The following is a 12,976-nucleotide window of genomic DNA, read 5'->3' as shown; positions in this document are numbered from 1 at the left end:
GGATTCTTTGTCACTACAAGATCTGCTCCGTGGGGGAGCCCAACTGAAAGTCCCAAATTCTCAAGCTGCCCAGCCTTGAATGTTAGAAAAAAACTAACAGCTTTATTTATTTGTGGATGCCTAATCCCTAGAAGCATTTAAGACTGGGTTGACTGGGGATTTGAGCAACCTGGTATAGTGGAAAATGTCCCTGCCTGTGGCAGGGGGTTTGGAATAAGACGATCTTCAAGGTCCCTTCCAACCCAATTTTTTCTATGATTCTGTGATAATTGACCATGGTTATTGAAGAACATTCTTCAGTTGCTGATCAGTGTGTCCCTCTATTGTCTCCCAGAACATATCACTTTGTCTCATTCCCTGTTTTCCTAATATAACATCTGTTACGCCAAGATGTTTTATAGTACTTTGTGGCTTTAAGCCCACTAAGAATGTTTCCATTTGGGGAGGTGACAGCAGGTGTTTCCAGACCTTTCCTGCTAATTAGGTTGCTTGTCAGTAGGGATAGCTGTGATGGACACACCAAAGCTGTGACAGACATTAGCCATAGCTGTGATGGACAAGCTCTATTTTAGCTGCTGTTTCTGTTGTATCTTATGATCCTTGATGGAGCTAACTGGATGAGGTAGACCCCTCTAGAATGCAGAAGAGTCCTACTTCCCAGGTATTTGCTTATGGAAACGGATTTTGTGCAACACAGAACGTGCACTAGAGAGTTGAAAGTTTCAGCTCAGAGCAGGGAGCCTGCAGCTCATGCACAGAAATAAATAAATAAATAAATAAATGAAAATCAGAGGAGCAGAGGTGAAATCTGGGACTCTAATGTGATGAAATATATACTATGGGACAAGAAAGGATTATTTTGTGTTAGCTGCAACTCAGAAGTGTGCTCTGTTGTCTGAAACCAGTCCCAGGAGCAACAGTGTACTTGCAAAGACACCTATGGCCTGGAGTTATCTTGACTATGACACAAGATAGGCATATTAAGCCAAAGGTTCATTCTGAGCTGTATACTTGTCTTTGTCAGTGAGCATTCCATGGCTTAGATCCAAAGCTAGAGTAAAAATCTTTGGTGACTGTCAAAATTATTCTGAATTTCTGAGAAGAATTTATCAATTGATCAGCCTTATCCACATTTTATTAATCTCTCAAGAGAACTGTATAAAAAATTTTAATGAAGAGCTTCCCTTAAAAATAAATAAATAAATAAACAAAAGACATACTAACTTCACACACCCAACTCCCATACACAAAACAACAACAATTAAACAGGTTGGCCTTTGCCAGTTAAATTTGTTTTAGTAGATATCTATTAGTTCCATTCTTTATTACAGTTTCTACTAATTTCCTCTATATAGTTGTTATAGAATCATAGAATATCCTGAGTTGGAAGGGACCCATAAGGATCATCAAGTCCAACTCCTGGCACTACATAGGTCTACCCAAATGTTTAGACCATGTGACTAAGTGCACAGTCCAATCGCTTCTTAAATTCAGACAGGCTTGGTGCAGTGACTACTTCACTGGGGAGCCTGTTCCAGTGTGCAACCACCCTCTCAGTGAAGAACCTCTTCCTGATGTCAAGCCTAAACTTCCCCTGCCTCAGCTTAACATCATTCTCACGGGTCCTATCACTGGTGTTTACAGAGAATAGGTCACCTGCCTCTTCATTCCCCCTCACAAGGAAGTTGTAGAGGTCCCCCCTCCAGCCTCCTCTTCTCCAGGCTGAACAGCCACAGTGACCTCAGCCACTCCTCACATGTCTTCCCCTCTAGGCCCTTCACCATCTTTGTTGCCCTCCTCTGGACACTCCCCAACAGTTTAATGTCCTTTTTGTACTGTGGTGCCCCGAACTGCACACAGTACTCGAGGTGAGGCCGCACCAGTGCAGAGTAGAGCGGGACAATCACCTCCCTCAACTGACTAGCAATGGCATGCCTGATGCACCCCAGGATACAGTTGGCCCTCCCGGGTGCCAGGGCACACTGCTGGCTCATATTCAACTTGCTGTCAGCCACAACCCCCATATCCCTCTCCGCGGGGCTGCTCTCCAGCATCTTGTCGCCCAGTCTGTACATATAGCCAGGGTTGTCCCGTTATTAGGCTTTATATACAGGCTTGTTGATTCTCCCTAACTGCTCTGGAACCATTTTTTTAAAGATTGACATCTTAATGTCCCCCCCGGAGTCCTCAGGTACAAATGCAATTTAAGTCAGAGGTCATATGATTATGACCATGATTAGTGATTTAACTATTTCATCTTTGGCTTCTTTTGGATTTCATGAGTGAATATACTCAGGTCCTGATGATGTATGACTCTTCATTTCTTCAGCCTGTTCTAGCATCACTTCAGTTTTGGATGAATCTCCCATAAAGAATGATTTTCAATATGAATATCCCTCACTTCCTCTGCAGTGAACACTGTTGCATCATAATTCTCAACCACCTCTGGAACTGCTTTGTCATCTCTGAGTTTGCCATATCCTAATCATCAGTGTACCCTACAATTTTTCTGGCAGGCTTTTTGTTTCCAATGAACATTAATAAATACTTCTTAGTAGTTTTGATTACTTTGTTGGTTGTTTTTTCAGTGTATTTTTTTTTCTTCTTTTTTTTTTTCTACTTTTGTTTCTAGGCATATAAGGGTGTGTGCGCATATCTATTCCTATTCTTTTCTACCCAATCATTTCCATGTTTTTTATTTTAATACTAATTACTAATAGTTCAGTCAATGTTCTAATAAAATCTAGTTTATTAGAGTTTAAAATCATATCAGTCTTTGGAAGATTGCTCCAGAAGAAACTTCCACAGAGTTCTGTCCAATTTTGGTCCTTTCTTAATGCTGTTCTTCCCATACATCCTATTAAAGGCTCTAATTTGATTTTTTTGCTTCTCCCAAGCAGGAGTAACCCACAGACCATCATCTGCACAGACAAGAAGGAAAAGTATGTTTTAAAGGTGTTTCAGATATGTGTTTCACTTCAGTAGATCCTGGGCAATAGAGAACATTTCCAGAATGACTCTGACAGAATTTACTTTTAGGTAGTCATTACATTTGTTTTCAAATTTGCAAGTGAATATTTATTTAACATTTTCAAGTCACTTGTTCTTTTTCAGTACTGTATCTTTCCTGTCATGATTCTTCCACCCACCAGCTTAAATCTCAGTATAGAACACTTGTTACTCAGTTTTCTGCATGTGAGCCCTGGATTTTCAGTTGAAGGAAAGTTAGAAAATTAGAAAGAAAACACAGAAATTTAGACTCTACTTTCCATGTTGATTTTCATATGTAGCCATTAACAATAAATAAAATGATAATAAGGGTCTCACAGTATAGAAGAATACCTCAAAACGCATCACATCTGAAAGCTTACTTCATGGAATAACTAAATAAGGATATGTTATTAACACGAGACAGCACAAGTTCCAGACTCCATCCACTTCAGAGCTAGTGGCTCTAATATTATAGCATGGGCAAACCCTCTGTGAGAAAAAGTCCAAAAATCAGGCGGATCATCTTTGTGACCACTTCACATGTGGGTCAAGACACAAAGTGTAACCACTTTGTGACACATGACAGTGACCACTCTGATGGCTGTCCTATGAAACTGAAAAAGTGTAGGCTCATGAGTGTGTGAGCTCAAATGAGATGATGTTTTTGAAGCAGTTCTTGGAAATAAAATTAACTGTGAGTCTTCTAATTTTCGCATCCAAATGTAACACTCATTTAAATTATTTTGTTTCCCTTCAGTCATGTATTTATACACACACAATCCACCCTCTCTCACCCTATGCATGCAGACATAAACAAATTAATTAATTGTTTACTCCGACAGCTTTTAAAAGATAGAGTGAGAGATATTTTCTTTTTCTAAATATTTGGAAGCTAGTGCTATAGGATAATTACCAGAATGATAAGAAAGAAGTCAATCTTAAAATGGGAATAAAAAGCATCATATTTTCTTGGATCCAATTGTAGGATCTGCAATAGAAATTTAATCATTCTTCGCATGAAGAATGAAGGCTATCAGGAGAAAGATTTATAACTATAAGACAAATCATATGCTAAGGATAGAGGCCAAGCACTAACAATTTTCAAAACTGTGGCTTTCTAAATGAAAACCAGTAGATGTCACTGATATCTGGATGCATTTCTGGACAAATCAAAGGTGTGTTGGTACTAATTATATTAGGGAAGTCCAGAGACCATCTAGAGGTTAAATTTAGATGGCAGTACTAGGAAAAAGAAATGCAGAAAGACTAACCCGGAAAATCAGTTCTGGTCCTCTAAGTCCCACACCTTCACCAACTGCACCACAAGATCTTGTCATAAATATGTCAAGTAATCTGTACAGATCCACTGTTACACTGTGGTCAAGTCCTTCTCCTCAGTATCATTCATGAGCTCCTGACTTTAAAAGTTTCTTCATCTGAGTCCTCAACTGCACAAATCTGACATTTAATTGAACTACATCTCATTTCTATCCTATTAATCTATTCACTTCCCGATGTTCTAACTATTTTAAGAAGAACTTATGAGATCCTGACCATACATGCAACATGAGGGATTTCCTCATCACATTCTATTTTTTGTATCAAGACCATTGCTGAAAATATTAAACAAGGTTGATCTAGAAAAATACCCAAGAGGAGCTCCATTAATCTCCCTCCCTCCATCCAGAAACTTTCCCTTTCTACTCTTCCTATCACTCTCCTTTAACCAATTTCTCATCCAATTACAGTTCTTGCACTTTAACTCCTGACTTTTCCACTAAGCTACATTCCCATGTGACACTGATTCGCTGATATCAAGATAGATGGTCTCATTCAACTTCTGGATTTCTAGAAAATCAGTTATATGATATCCAGTTTTTCTATCATCATCAATTTTGGTAAACACCTCTTATCACTTTCCATTTACAATTATATTCAAAATAGAAAATCCCTTTAATAAAGAATTCCCTTAAAAATGTGATAAGAAGCTCTGCATTCCTGTAGAACAAATCAAAACTGGTGAGCAAAAATGGTGATGCAGACTAGGAAGAAACCTGCATGCAAGCCTTCATCATTTCATCTCTTGTTCTGAGTTGAATGTGTGCACAATACATTTCTTTGATGTTCTTTTAGAGTTATGCACTTTAGGCAGAAATCCCAAGAAGAGCCAAACTTGTTCAGTTAACAACACATACACAGAGGGAAGGGAGAGATCCACTCCAAGAGGAAATCTGTTGCTAAGAGCTGCTCTTGTCAAAGGCACAGAGATTTGAAAAACAAATCCCTCACTATGACAAGAACAGATCCATATCTCCACATCTCTTGAGGAATAGGAACAAATTACATCTGGTCTAGGTGGACACATTATATACTTGCTGCTGATTGGCATAAGTTCAGGAAGAAATTAGTATGAGAATGTATATAGTGCAGGCAAGTAGATACAGAACCAGGTACGTTAAAGCAAGATTCTTAATTTTAATTCCTAAATTCTACAGCAGTATAAATTATTATTCTCTTCTTTAATGATAATAGTAATAATAATAGTAACATAAATGTCTATAGCAAACCTTCTTTGTCTTGTAGCAAGCTGCAAAGACTCGATATATCAAAAGATATATGCTTCAAAGGCATATACATGTATCTTGGGTGATGTCAATTTGAGAAGCCAATTCTTCTTTAAAGGAATAAAGCCAACTTATCTCTGGGGATAATAAGCTAGTGATGAAGTATTTTTCTTACTGCACCAGCAGAGGTAATTCCTCACAGTAGGCAGAACAAGCACTGCCTGCCCTTCTCTGTGTTAGATACAGAACAGTTTTTATCCATTATTTTAAATAAGATCTCAGACACATCTTTGCATGTTTCTTACGCATACTCACAGATGTCAGCAGCTTCTACTCCAGAGAAAATGTTTTTATTTCTGCCACAATGTGAATGTAGGTCTGCCCCTATGACTATAAGACACCATTGTTTTTCTGCATGCCCTGTGTTTGCATTATTACATTAGCATCAGACATTAAATGATCCATCTTGAAATTTCTAATAAATAACTAAATACTCATCTATTTCATCCAATCTCTCCTAAAAAAAAAAAAAAAAAAAAAAAAAAAAAAGAAAGAGAAAGAAGAAGGGAGGGAGGGAGAGGAGAGAGGGAGGGAGGGAGGAAGGAAGGAAGGAAGGAAGGAAGGAAGGAAGGAAGGAAGGAAGGAAGGAAGGAAGGAAGGAGGGAAGGAAGGAAGGAAAACAATTATTTTCAAAGAAACATAATGCTTGCAGACCTCTGTCCTTTCCGATGAGTTGCCCCTTTCACCTTGCAGAGGTCAAAGTGATGCAGTGTAATGACAATGGACAGCTCCCTTACATTATGTTTTTTTAGAGTACCATCAGCCCACAGTAACCAAGCAGCAAAGCTGCTTGGAGCAATGTTCTGTGCTCGGTAACCCATTGTCATGGCAACCGAACAAATGGGTCATCCCCTCCTGCTCAATTTCATTGTTGCATAGTGTGTAGAGAAATCACAGCACAAGCGTGAATGTGTCTTTGAGCTTCTGTGAGACTGAGCCAAGTTCCTTTCCATATCTGCCCTTGGCGCAGTACCTCTCAGGGAGGCTCTTGGCCTACAATGCCTGCGTGGGGGACGTGCAGATGCTCAGGTTCTTGAGCTCAGAGGGTGAAGACCAGGGCTTTGGAGTAAAAATAATTGCCAGAAGCCAGTAGTGGTCCTCTTTTCAACCAAATTGTTGGGGAGTAGTGGGAAACAGACTGTTAAAACAAAGACAACAAGACAACAAAGCAGGAATGGTTGAGGAGAATACTGGTGGCAGAATAATTGGGAAATGTGGGGATGTAATGTGATAACTGAGTGAGCGAGTCCTTTGAGAAGTGTAGTCGGTCTGCTGAGCACTGATTCCTTCTGACTTCTTCTGTCCTGCAATTTCCTCACTGTTCCAGTCTCATTCTCCTTCTTCATGGTTTTTCTCATTCACATTCTTTCCTCCTTTCCTCTTTCCCATTATGTTCTGTATTCTGTAACATTCCTTCTAGTGTTTCCCCTCTACTCCCATGCTCCTATTAGCTTGCATCCACCCTCCCACTCTCCAAAGCTACTGGTAGGAGAGTTTCACCTTAAAATTGCAAGATATGTTATATCAAGACACCTTGGTTTTGGACAAACTAGAGCTTAATCTAGTTTATAGATATTCCAGCTGGAATTTTATGTGTGAGACATCTTCATCAATTCCTTCATGGAATTCTTCCTGTTTTCCTTATAAACATTTGCTGTTTTCCATTTGAGATACAAGTCCCCCTCCCCCCTCTCCCCTCCCCCCCCCCCCCCCAGAAGCTGGAAAAGACAAGTGGGCTCTGAGATGGAGTCTAGAACAACATGAAGACCAAGACTATTAGACAAGAAGATAATTTCAGATGATGATAAGAAAATGACTTAAAAGCCAGTGATTAGTTTTATTCAAAGACCAGATCTGTGAACAAACAAAAAGAGAGAGGAAGGGTTCTGGCTTTTATGATAGTCCAAGATACTGGAGAAAACCTGGGACTGGATGGGTAGGCAGAGAGTTTAGAGGGAGCATGTAATGACTACCAATGTATGAAAATGCACTGGGTGAAGCTTTTCAGATGAGGAACCACTAAGGCAAGGCACAGGGAGGAGACTAAGGAGATGGCTCAGCTTCTCAGAAAGAAGTGGTACAGCTAGAGGAAAAGAAGGAGCAGGACTGACTGCATGAGGGTTAGGAAAGGAGAAAACAGGACCAAACTAGCCTAAGGAGACTAGTGTGAGAAACCCAAGAAAGGGTAACAGAGCCTGAGACAGGACCAGATATAAAATACATGTACTCTAATGAGGAAACTTGAGGCTGAAGGAATTACCGTATGGAGAAATGTTTGGAGCTGCATCTGGGATGGATTAAAAAAGCTATAAATCTCACCATTCCTCTGCTGTCAGCAAATATAGCTAAAATTCCTCTACAAAAGATCTCACTGCCCCACAAAGAACTTGCCTTGGCCAGCAGTTACTTCACTAACTCAAGCTGATGAGTTCTGTGCAGTGCCTCTAGATATTGCCACTTCACAGGCGAACCATTAAGATGCCATAAAAATTATGCTATGTTATGGGATATTCTTCTGATGTTTCTTATTTTAAAACAAACCACCACCACACACACAATATATATATATATATATATGTAAAATATTAGCCCCACACTGCTTTTAAAAGTACATAAAACTTGCAAAGCATCAGAAATACACTCCTCTGTGCAATCTTTCCTCCGTCTGCCTATATGACTTTATTATGATGTAAGGTTTACTTAGAGGTCATGTAATGCTATTGCCACTAGAACCAGGGCTAAGTTTTTATGGAACTGACCTGTTGTGAAAACGAGCTATGGCTGAGAAAGGTGCATGGTCTACAGGACCACAGGTCAGAAGGTGTGCACAGAGGCAAGCAGGAAGAGAAAGTCTGATTTCTGCATTATGCTTCTGCAGAATTATCCTCTACTTTGCCTCTCTCCATAATGTTGTTTACAATGTTAGGCAAGTCACCAGAGCCAAGCTATTCATGTGTGGTGATTAATTATGTTTTACTCATTATCTGGGTCTCTCACTTGAGCCTGAATTGAAAAGGTGTTGAGCTTTCACTATTGCCTTTCACATCTATGAGAGCTGTGCTTTGAATATCTGATGTGCTAATATGCACTGAAAAAATGTCTTCCATTGGCAACTAAAAATGAGCAGAAAATGTTTGTTTTAATTTCTTTTGTTCCTCAGTACTCCAGATATAAAATGTATATACAAGTACTGCCTTTTGTTACAGAGAATTCTGAAAATGTGTTCATTTATGTTTATATACCTATCGGGTGTTAATATGAACAGCATGAAAAGTCTGAGAGAAAATTCAATAGCAGTCTTTAGAACAGGTTTTGAGAATTGCAGGAGATAAGGCAAAGGAAGTACATGAATAAACAAAATATTGAAAAGCTATTTAGAAGGTATACTCAGTCAGGCAGATGTGCCTTGAAAAAACCTTATGTAATGATGAGATTGTTGGTGGAATTAGAAAGCATAAACACAAAGAGTCAAATTAAGTTTGCATACAGATCTTGATTCTTGCTTTTCAGTCTCAATAATAATATAATAATTGTGCAGGTTTTGTACATACTCATACATTCCTCAACAATGACAACAACAACAACAACAAAAATAAAAATATTAAAACAATAAGAGAATGCCATTCTTTTTAGGCATGGGGATAGTGCACTTTTTCTAAATCAGTGTGATTTTGTTATTTGGGTGTTGCTGTATCCTAGTCTGTTGTTCTGCCTTGATTTTTGTGTTCTTTCACATTCTGAGTAAGAGTGTACCTTATTATATATTTATAAAATTTTCTGTATAGTCAGATTCCAGTTCTGACAGCAGCTTCCAGATCTTTAATGCAATGCTAAGTTATCATTAAATTAAATATTAAATTATCTTTGTATTGTCAAAATGACTAGTCGCCCATCAGGGAGACTGGTATTATAGAAAGGCAAAGTAAAAAAGCAGTCATTGACCTAAGGAATTTATAAATTTAAAATAAGGCACAGCTATATTAATAAGTCAAAAGCAAACTACGTAATAATAAAAAGAAGCTGTCTTATCTACCAAAAAAAGAAAAAAAAAAATTTACTGTTCCTTAGTTGCTTATGCATTTATGCAAATGTAATTGAGAGCACCGTTGTATGTTTCATATTTGGCATGCTCGCCACTGCTTTCCAGAGCTGAAGTTAAAGGGACACGTATTTATTCTCCATGTCATTAGAGGCTGTTACCTGTTGTAAGCAAGATGTAAACCAGTGATCAGTTAACATATAACAAATATTTTGTTTCAATTTCCCAAATCCCTGTTGTGTCAACTGTATGTCACCATCAAAAAATAAAAATAAATAAATATATATATATATATAATTTCTTAAGGTATCAGAAAAAGAGAGAATAAAACAATATATATATTACAGTAGTGGTGTACAACTAAATGAGACAATGAAGTTATTCAGTGTTACTGCATTATGCAAGAGAGTAGGATGCAAAAGACATGACAAATTTCTGTTTGAAGATGGGAAGATTTTAGTGGGAAAATCACACTTTCATACAAAATTCCTAAAGACTATTGTACTTAGAAGATAAATAACACATTTGTACATGTGTTCAACATTCACAACCAATATGTAGATAAAGAAAATAATAATTTATAAAAGTCCTGCAAGTGTGAACAATTTATAGCTATCATAATTCATGGTAGCAGTGAAAAAAGGGATGTTGAAAGACAAACACACAGAATGACTATTTCAAGAAAGTAAAAGCACCCTATAACAGAATATCCATACTTCATCTTAGTTTGGGAAACAGAAAATGTACCCACTTCTGGCATAAAGAACCAATATCTCCAATGCAAGGGCAACAGGACAGGAAATTCAGATTACAGAACTCTGTACTCAGTTGCAGTTTTTAACATCATCTGATGGAGCTCTATCTCCTTTTTTCTCTTAATTTCTTTCGTCCTCTTTCCAAGGCTGTGTTTCATTCCAAAGGTGGCAATATAGTAAGAAGAAACAAGGATGCAGGACCATGCATACATGACTTTGCCACAAGTATGCTGTGTGAGTTTGAGGTAGTTACTTTCCTTCTCTGTGCCTCAGCTTTTCTCTCTGTGAAATGAAGTCAACAACAAACTCCTGGGCAAAAGCAGGATCTCAGTGTACTCTGCAGTGAATAAAATACTTGTTCCTGCATGTCAAGCTATTTGTCTTTATTTGATTTGCAAAACTTCATCAGTTACATCTGATTCAGGGAAAAACAAATCACAGCTAATTCAGTCTGGCCTCGGCCATCTTCTTAATCTTCACCAGAATAGAGGTGTTTCAGTCAACAATGACAACAGTGAGATACCTGCTTAATCCATTTATAATTTTGACCTCAAACCATGCTTTATAAAACCATTCCTTTTAGTGTGCATTCTACATTAATATCTATTAAGTAAAAAATCAATGGAAATCTATCTCGAAAAGTTATAAAATAATCCCTAAATTTATATTCAGGGCTGATATAGGAACTACAGTGTAAAGAATATGCCTTTTATTGTTTGAGAACTCAGGCTTCTTGACTGCAGGTTTTTTTCCAGCTTTAACAATTTTAAATATATTATTGTGGTAACATTATTGAATGCTTTTCCTTCATTTGTAAATTCTTTCCCTTTAAGCTGAGACTAGAAAGAAGAAAGATTTCCTGGAAAATTTAGAGCTCAGACATAAATGAAACTAAGGGAAATAGGTTGCATATCTTTGTGAGGATATTACATTTAAAAAGGGTTGATATTTTGCCAATCTCTATTTCTCTTGTCCTCAGTACTAGACTGAGGAAAAGGGCTTCTGGCTATGGAAAATAAGACTGCTTCTGCCATGTACTAGTTTATTACTCCCATTATATGTTCTTTCTGGTTTGTGTTATTTTTATTTCTCAAATAATTATTTTATGGCACCAATTGTTACAAAACGTTAGCCTTACATTTACAACTGGAGAAATACTCCTGAGGCAGTTTCTTATGTGTCCCTTACACAGAATGTAAAAATGCACTGATAGAGAACAGCAGAAATGTTATCAAAACTGATCATTTCTTTTGGTTATAGAATATTCTGTAACAATTTAAATAAACCTAGACAAAATGCAAAGTAAATACAGTAAAGCAAATAGAACTTAGATGGTGTATCATTTTATAGATAGCATTATCATTAAAAAGGGCAATGAAAAACATTATAAAAAAGAAGTTATAAAAAAAGTAGCAGGAGAGAAACCAATGGGAAACAGTACAGAAAAAGAAAGAATTTTAAAACTTAGCAATGTTCATAATGCTGGAGGGGGGAACCAGATAAAGAACTGTGAATTGACACTATCTGTATACAAAACAGACAAAAATTCAGACAAATAAATATATATCTAAAAAAAAAAAAAAAAAAAAAGTGACCAGACAAAGGGGTTCTGGTTTCTTTGTCAGAAGACAAACAAAGTAAAAATACTGGAAAGTTTTTGCATGTGACAAGAAACTGATAGCAGACAATAAATACCCATACATGGGTGTGTATAAATAACAGCAACAGAACTGTTTTGAGTCGTATACAAGAGTAAACTTTTTTTAAACATCTTTCCATTAAAATGGCTTGAAACAAGAGAAAGTACTAAGTACTTATTTTCAGTACTAAGACTGAAAATAAGAGCTTGCTTCTGCAGTTAGGAAGAAAAATAATATATCCTGCTGAGATTAAAACAAAATCAAAGATCAAACAACAGCTAGATTTCTAACCACAATAATGAGTCTAGAAGGCATGTGGATTGTTTTTTATTTGTTATTTTGCCAACCACCAACTTCTCCCTGGGTTATTGCAAGCACCTAAAGCTTTCATCAAGACCAGTTCAAAGCATTAAAAACAGCAGGCACCTCTAAGGATCAGAGCTCAGTCTGAAACTGTTAGTAACAAAAGACTCTAAAAATTTTATACTATAAAGTTTTTTCATTATCAGAGTACCTCTTTTTTATACTGATGTATATGTTTTTGTACTGATATATGGTTTTTATGCTTGTTCATGCATTAATTTTATGTATTTCCCTTGTATCTGTCTGTTTTCCTGTTCACTATTCATATCTAGACGCCATGTGTAGAGTTATATTGATATAAAATACAGAAATCATATATAGGTAGATTCTACACACACTCAGAAACATATGGAACTGTTTTCTCTTTCCAGATCATCCATATGTGGACAGTTCTCAAAAAACGTTTGTTGGTGACTCAATTTTGAATTCCCAGATCTCAGGCATTTAATCTTCAACGTCTCACCATCATTTCAAACTCACCATGATTAAAAAATAAGTTGTTCATTTGATATATATCTGTTTCACAGCAAACTGTCTGTTTTTCTTTATAAATATCCCTTTCAG

Source organism: Aythya fuligula, chromosome 5 (assembly GCF_009819795.1).
Source record: "Aythya fuligula isolate bAytFul2 chromosome 5, bAytFul2.pri, whole genome shotgun sequence".
Taxonomy (NCBI): Eukaryota; Metazoa; Chordata; class Aves; order Anseriformes; family Anatidae; genus Aythya; species Aythya fuligula.
Note: the sequence above shows the minus strand (reverse complement) of the source record.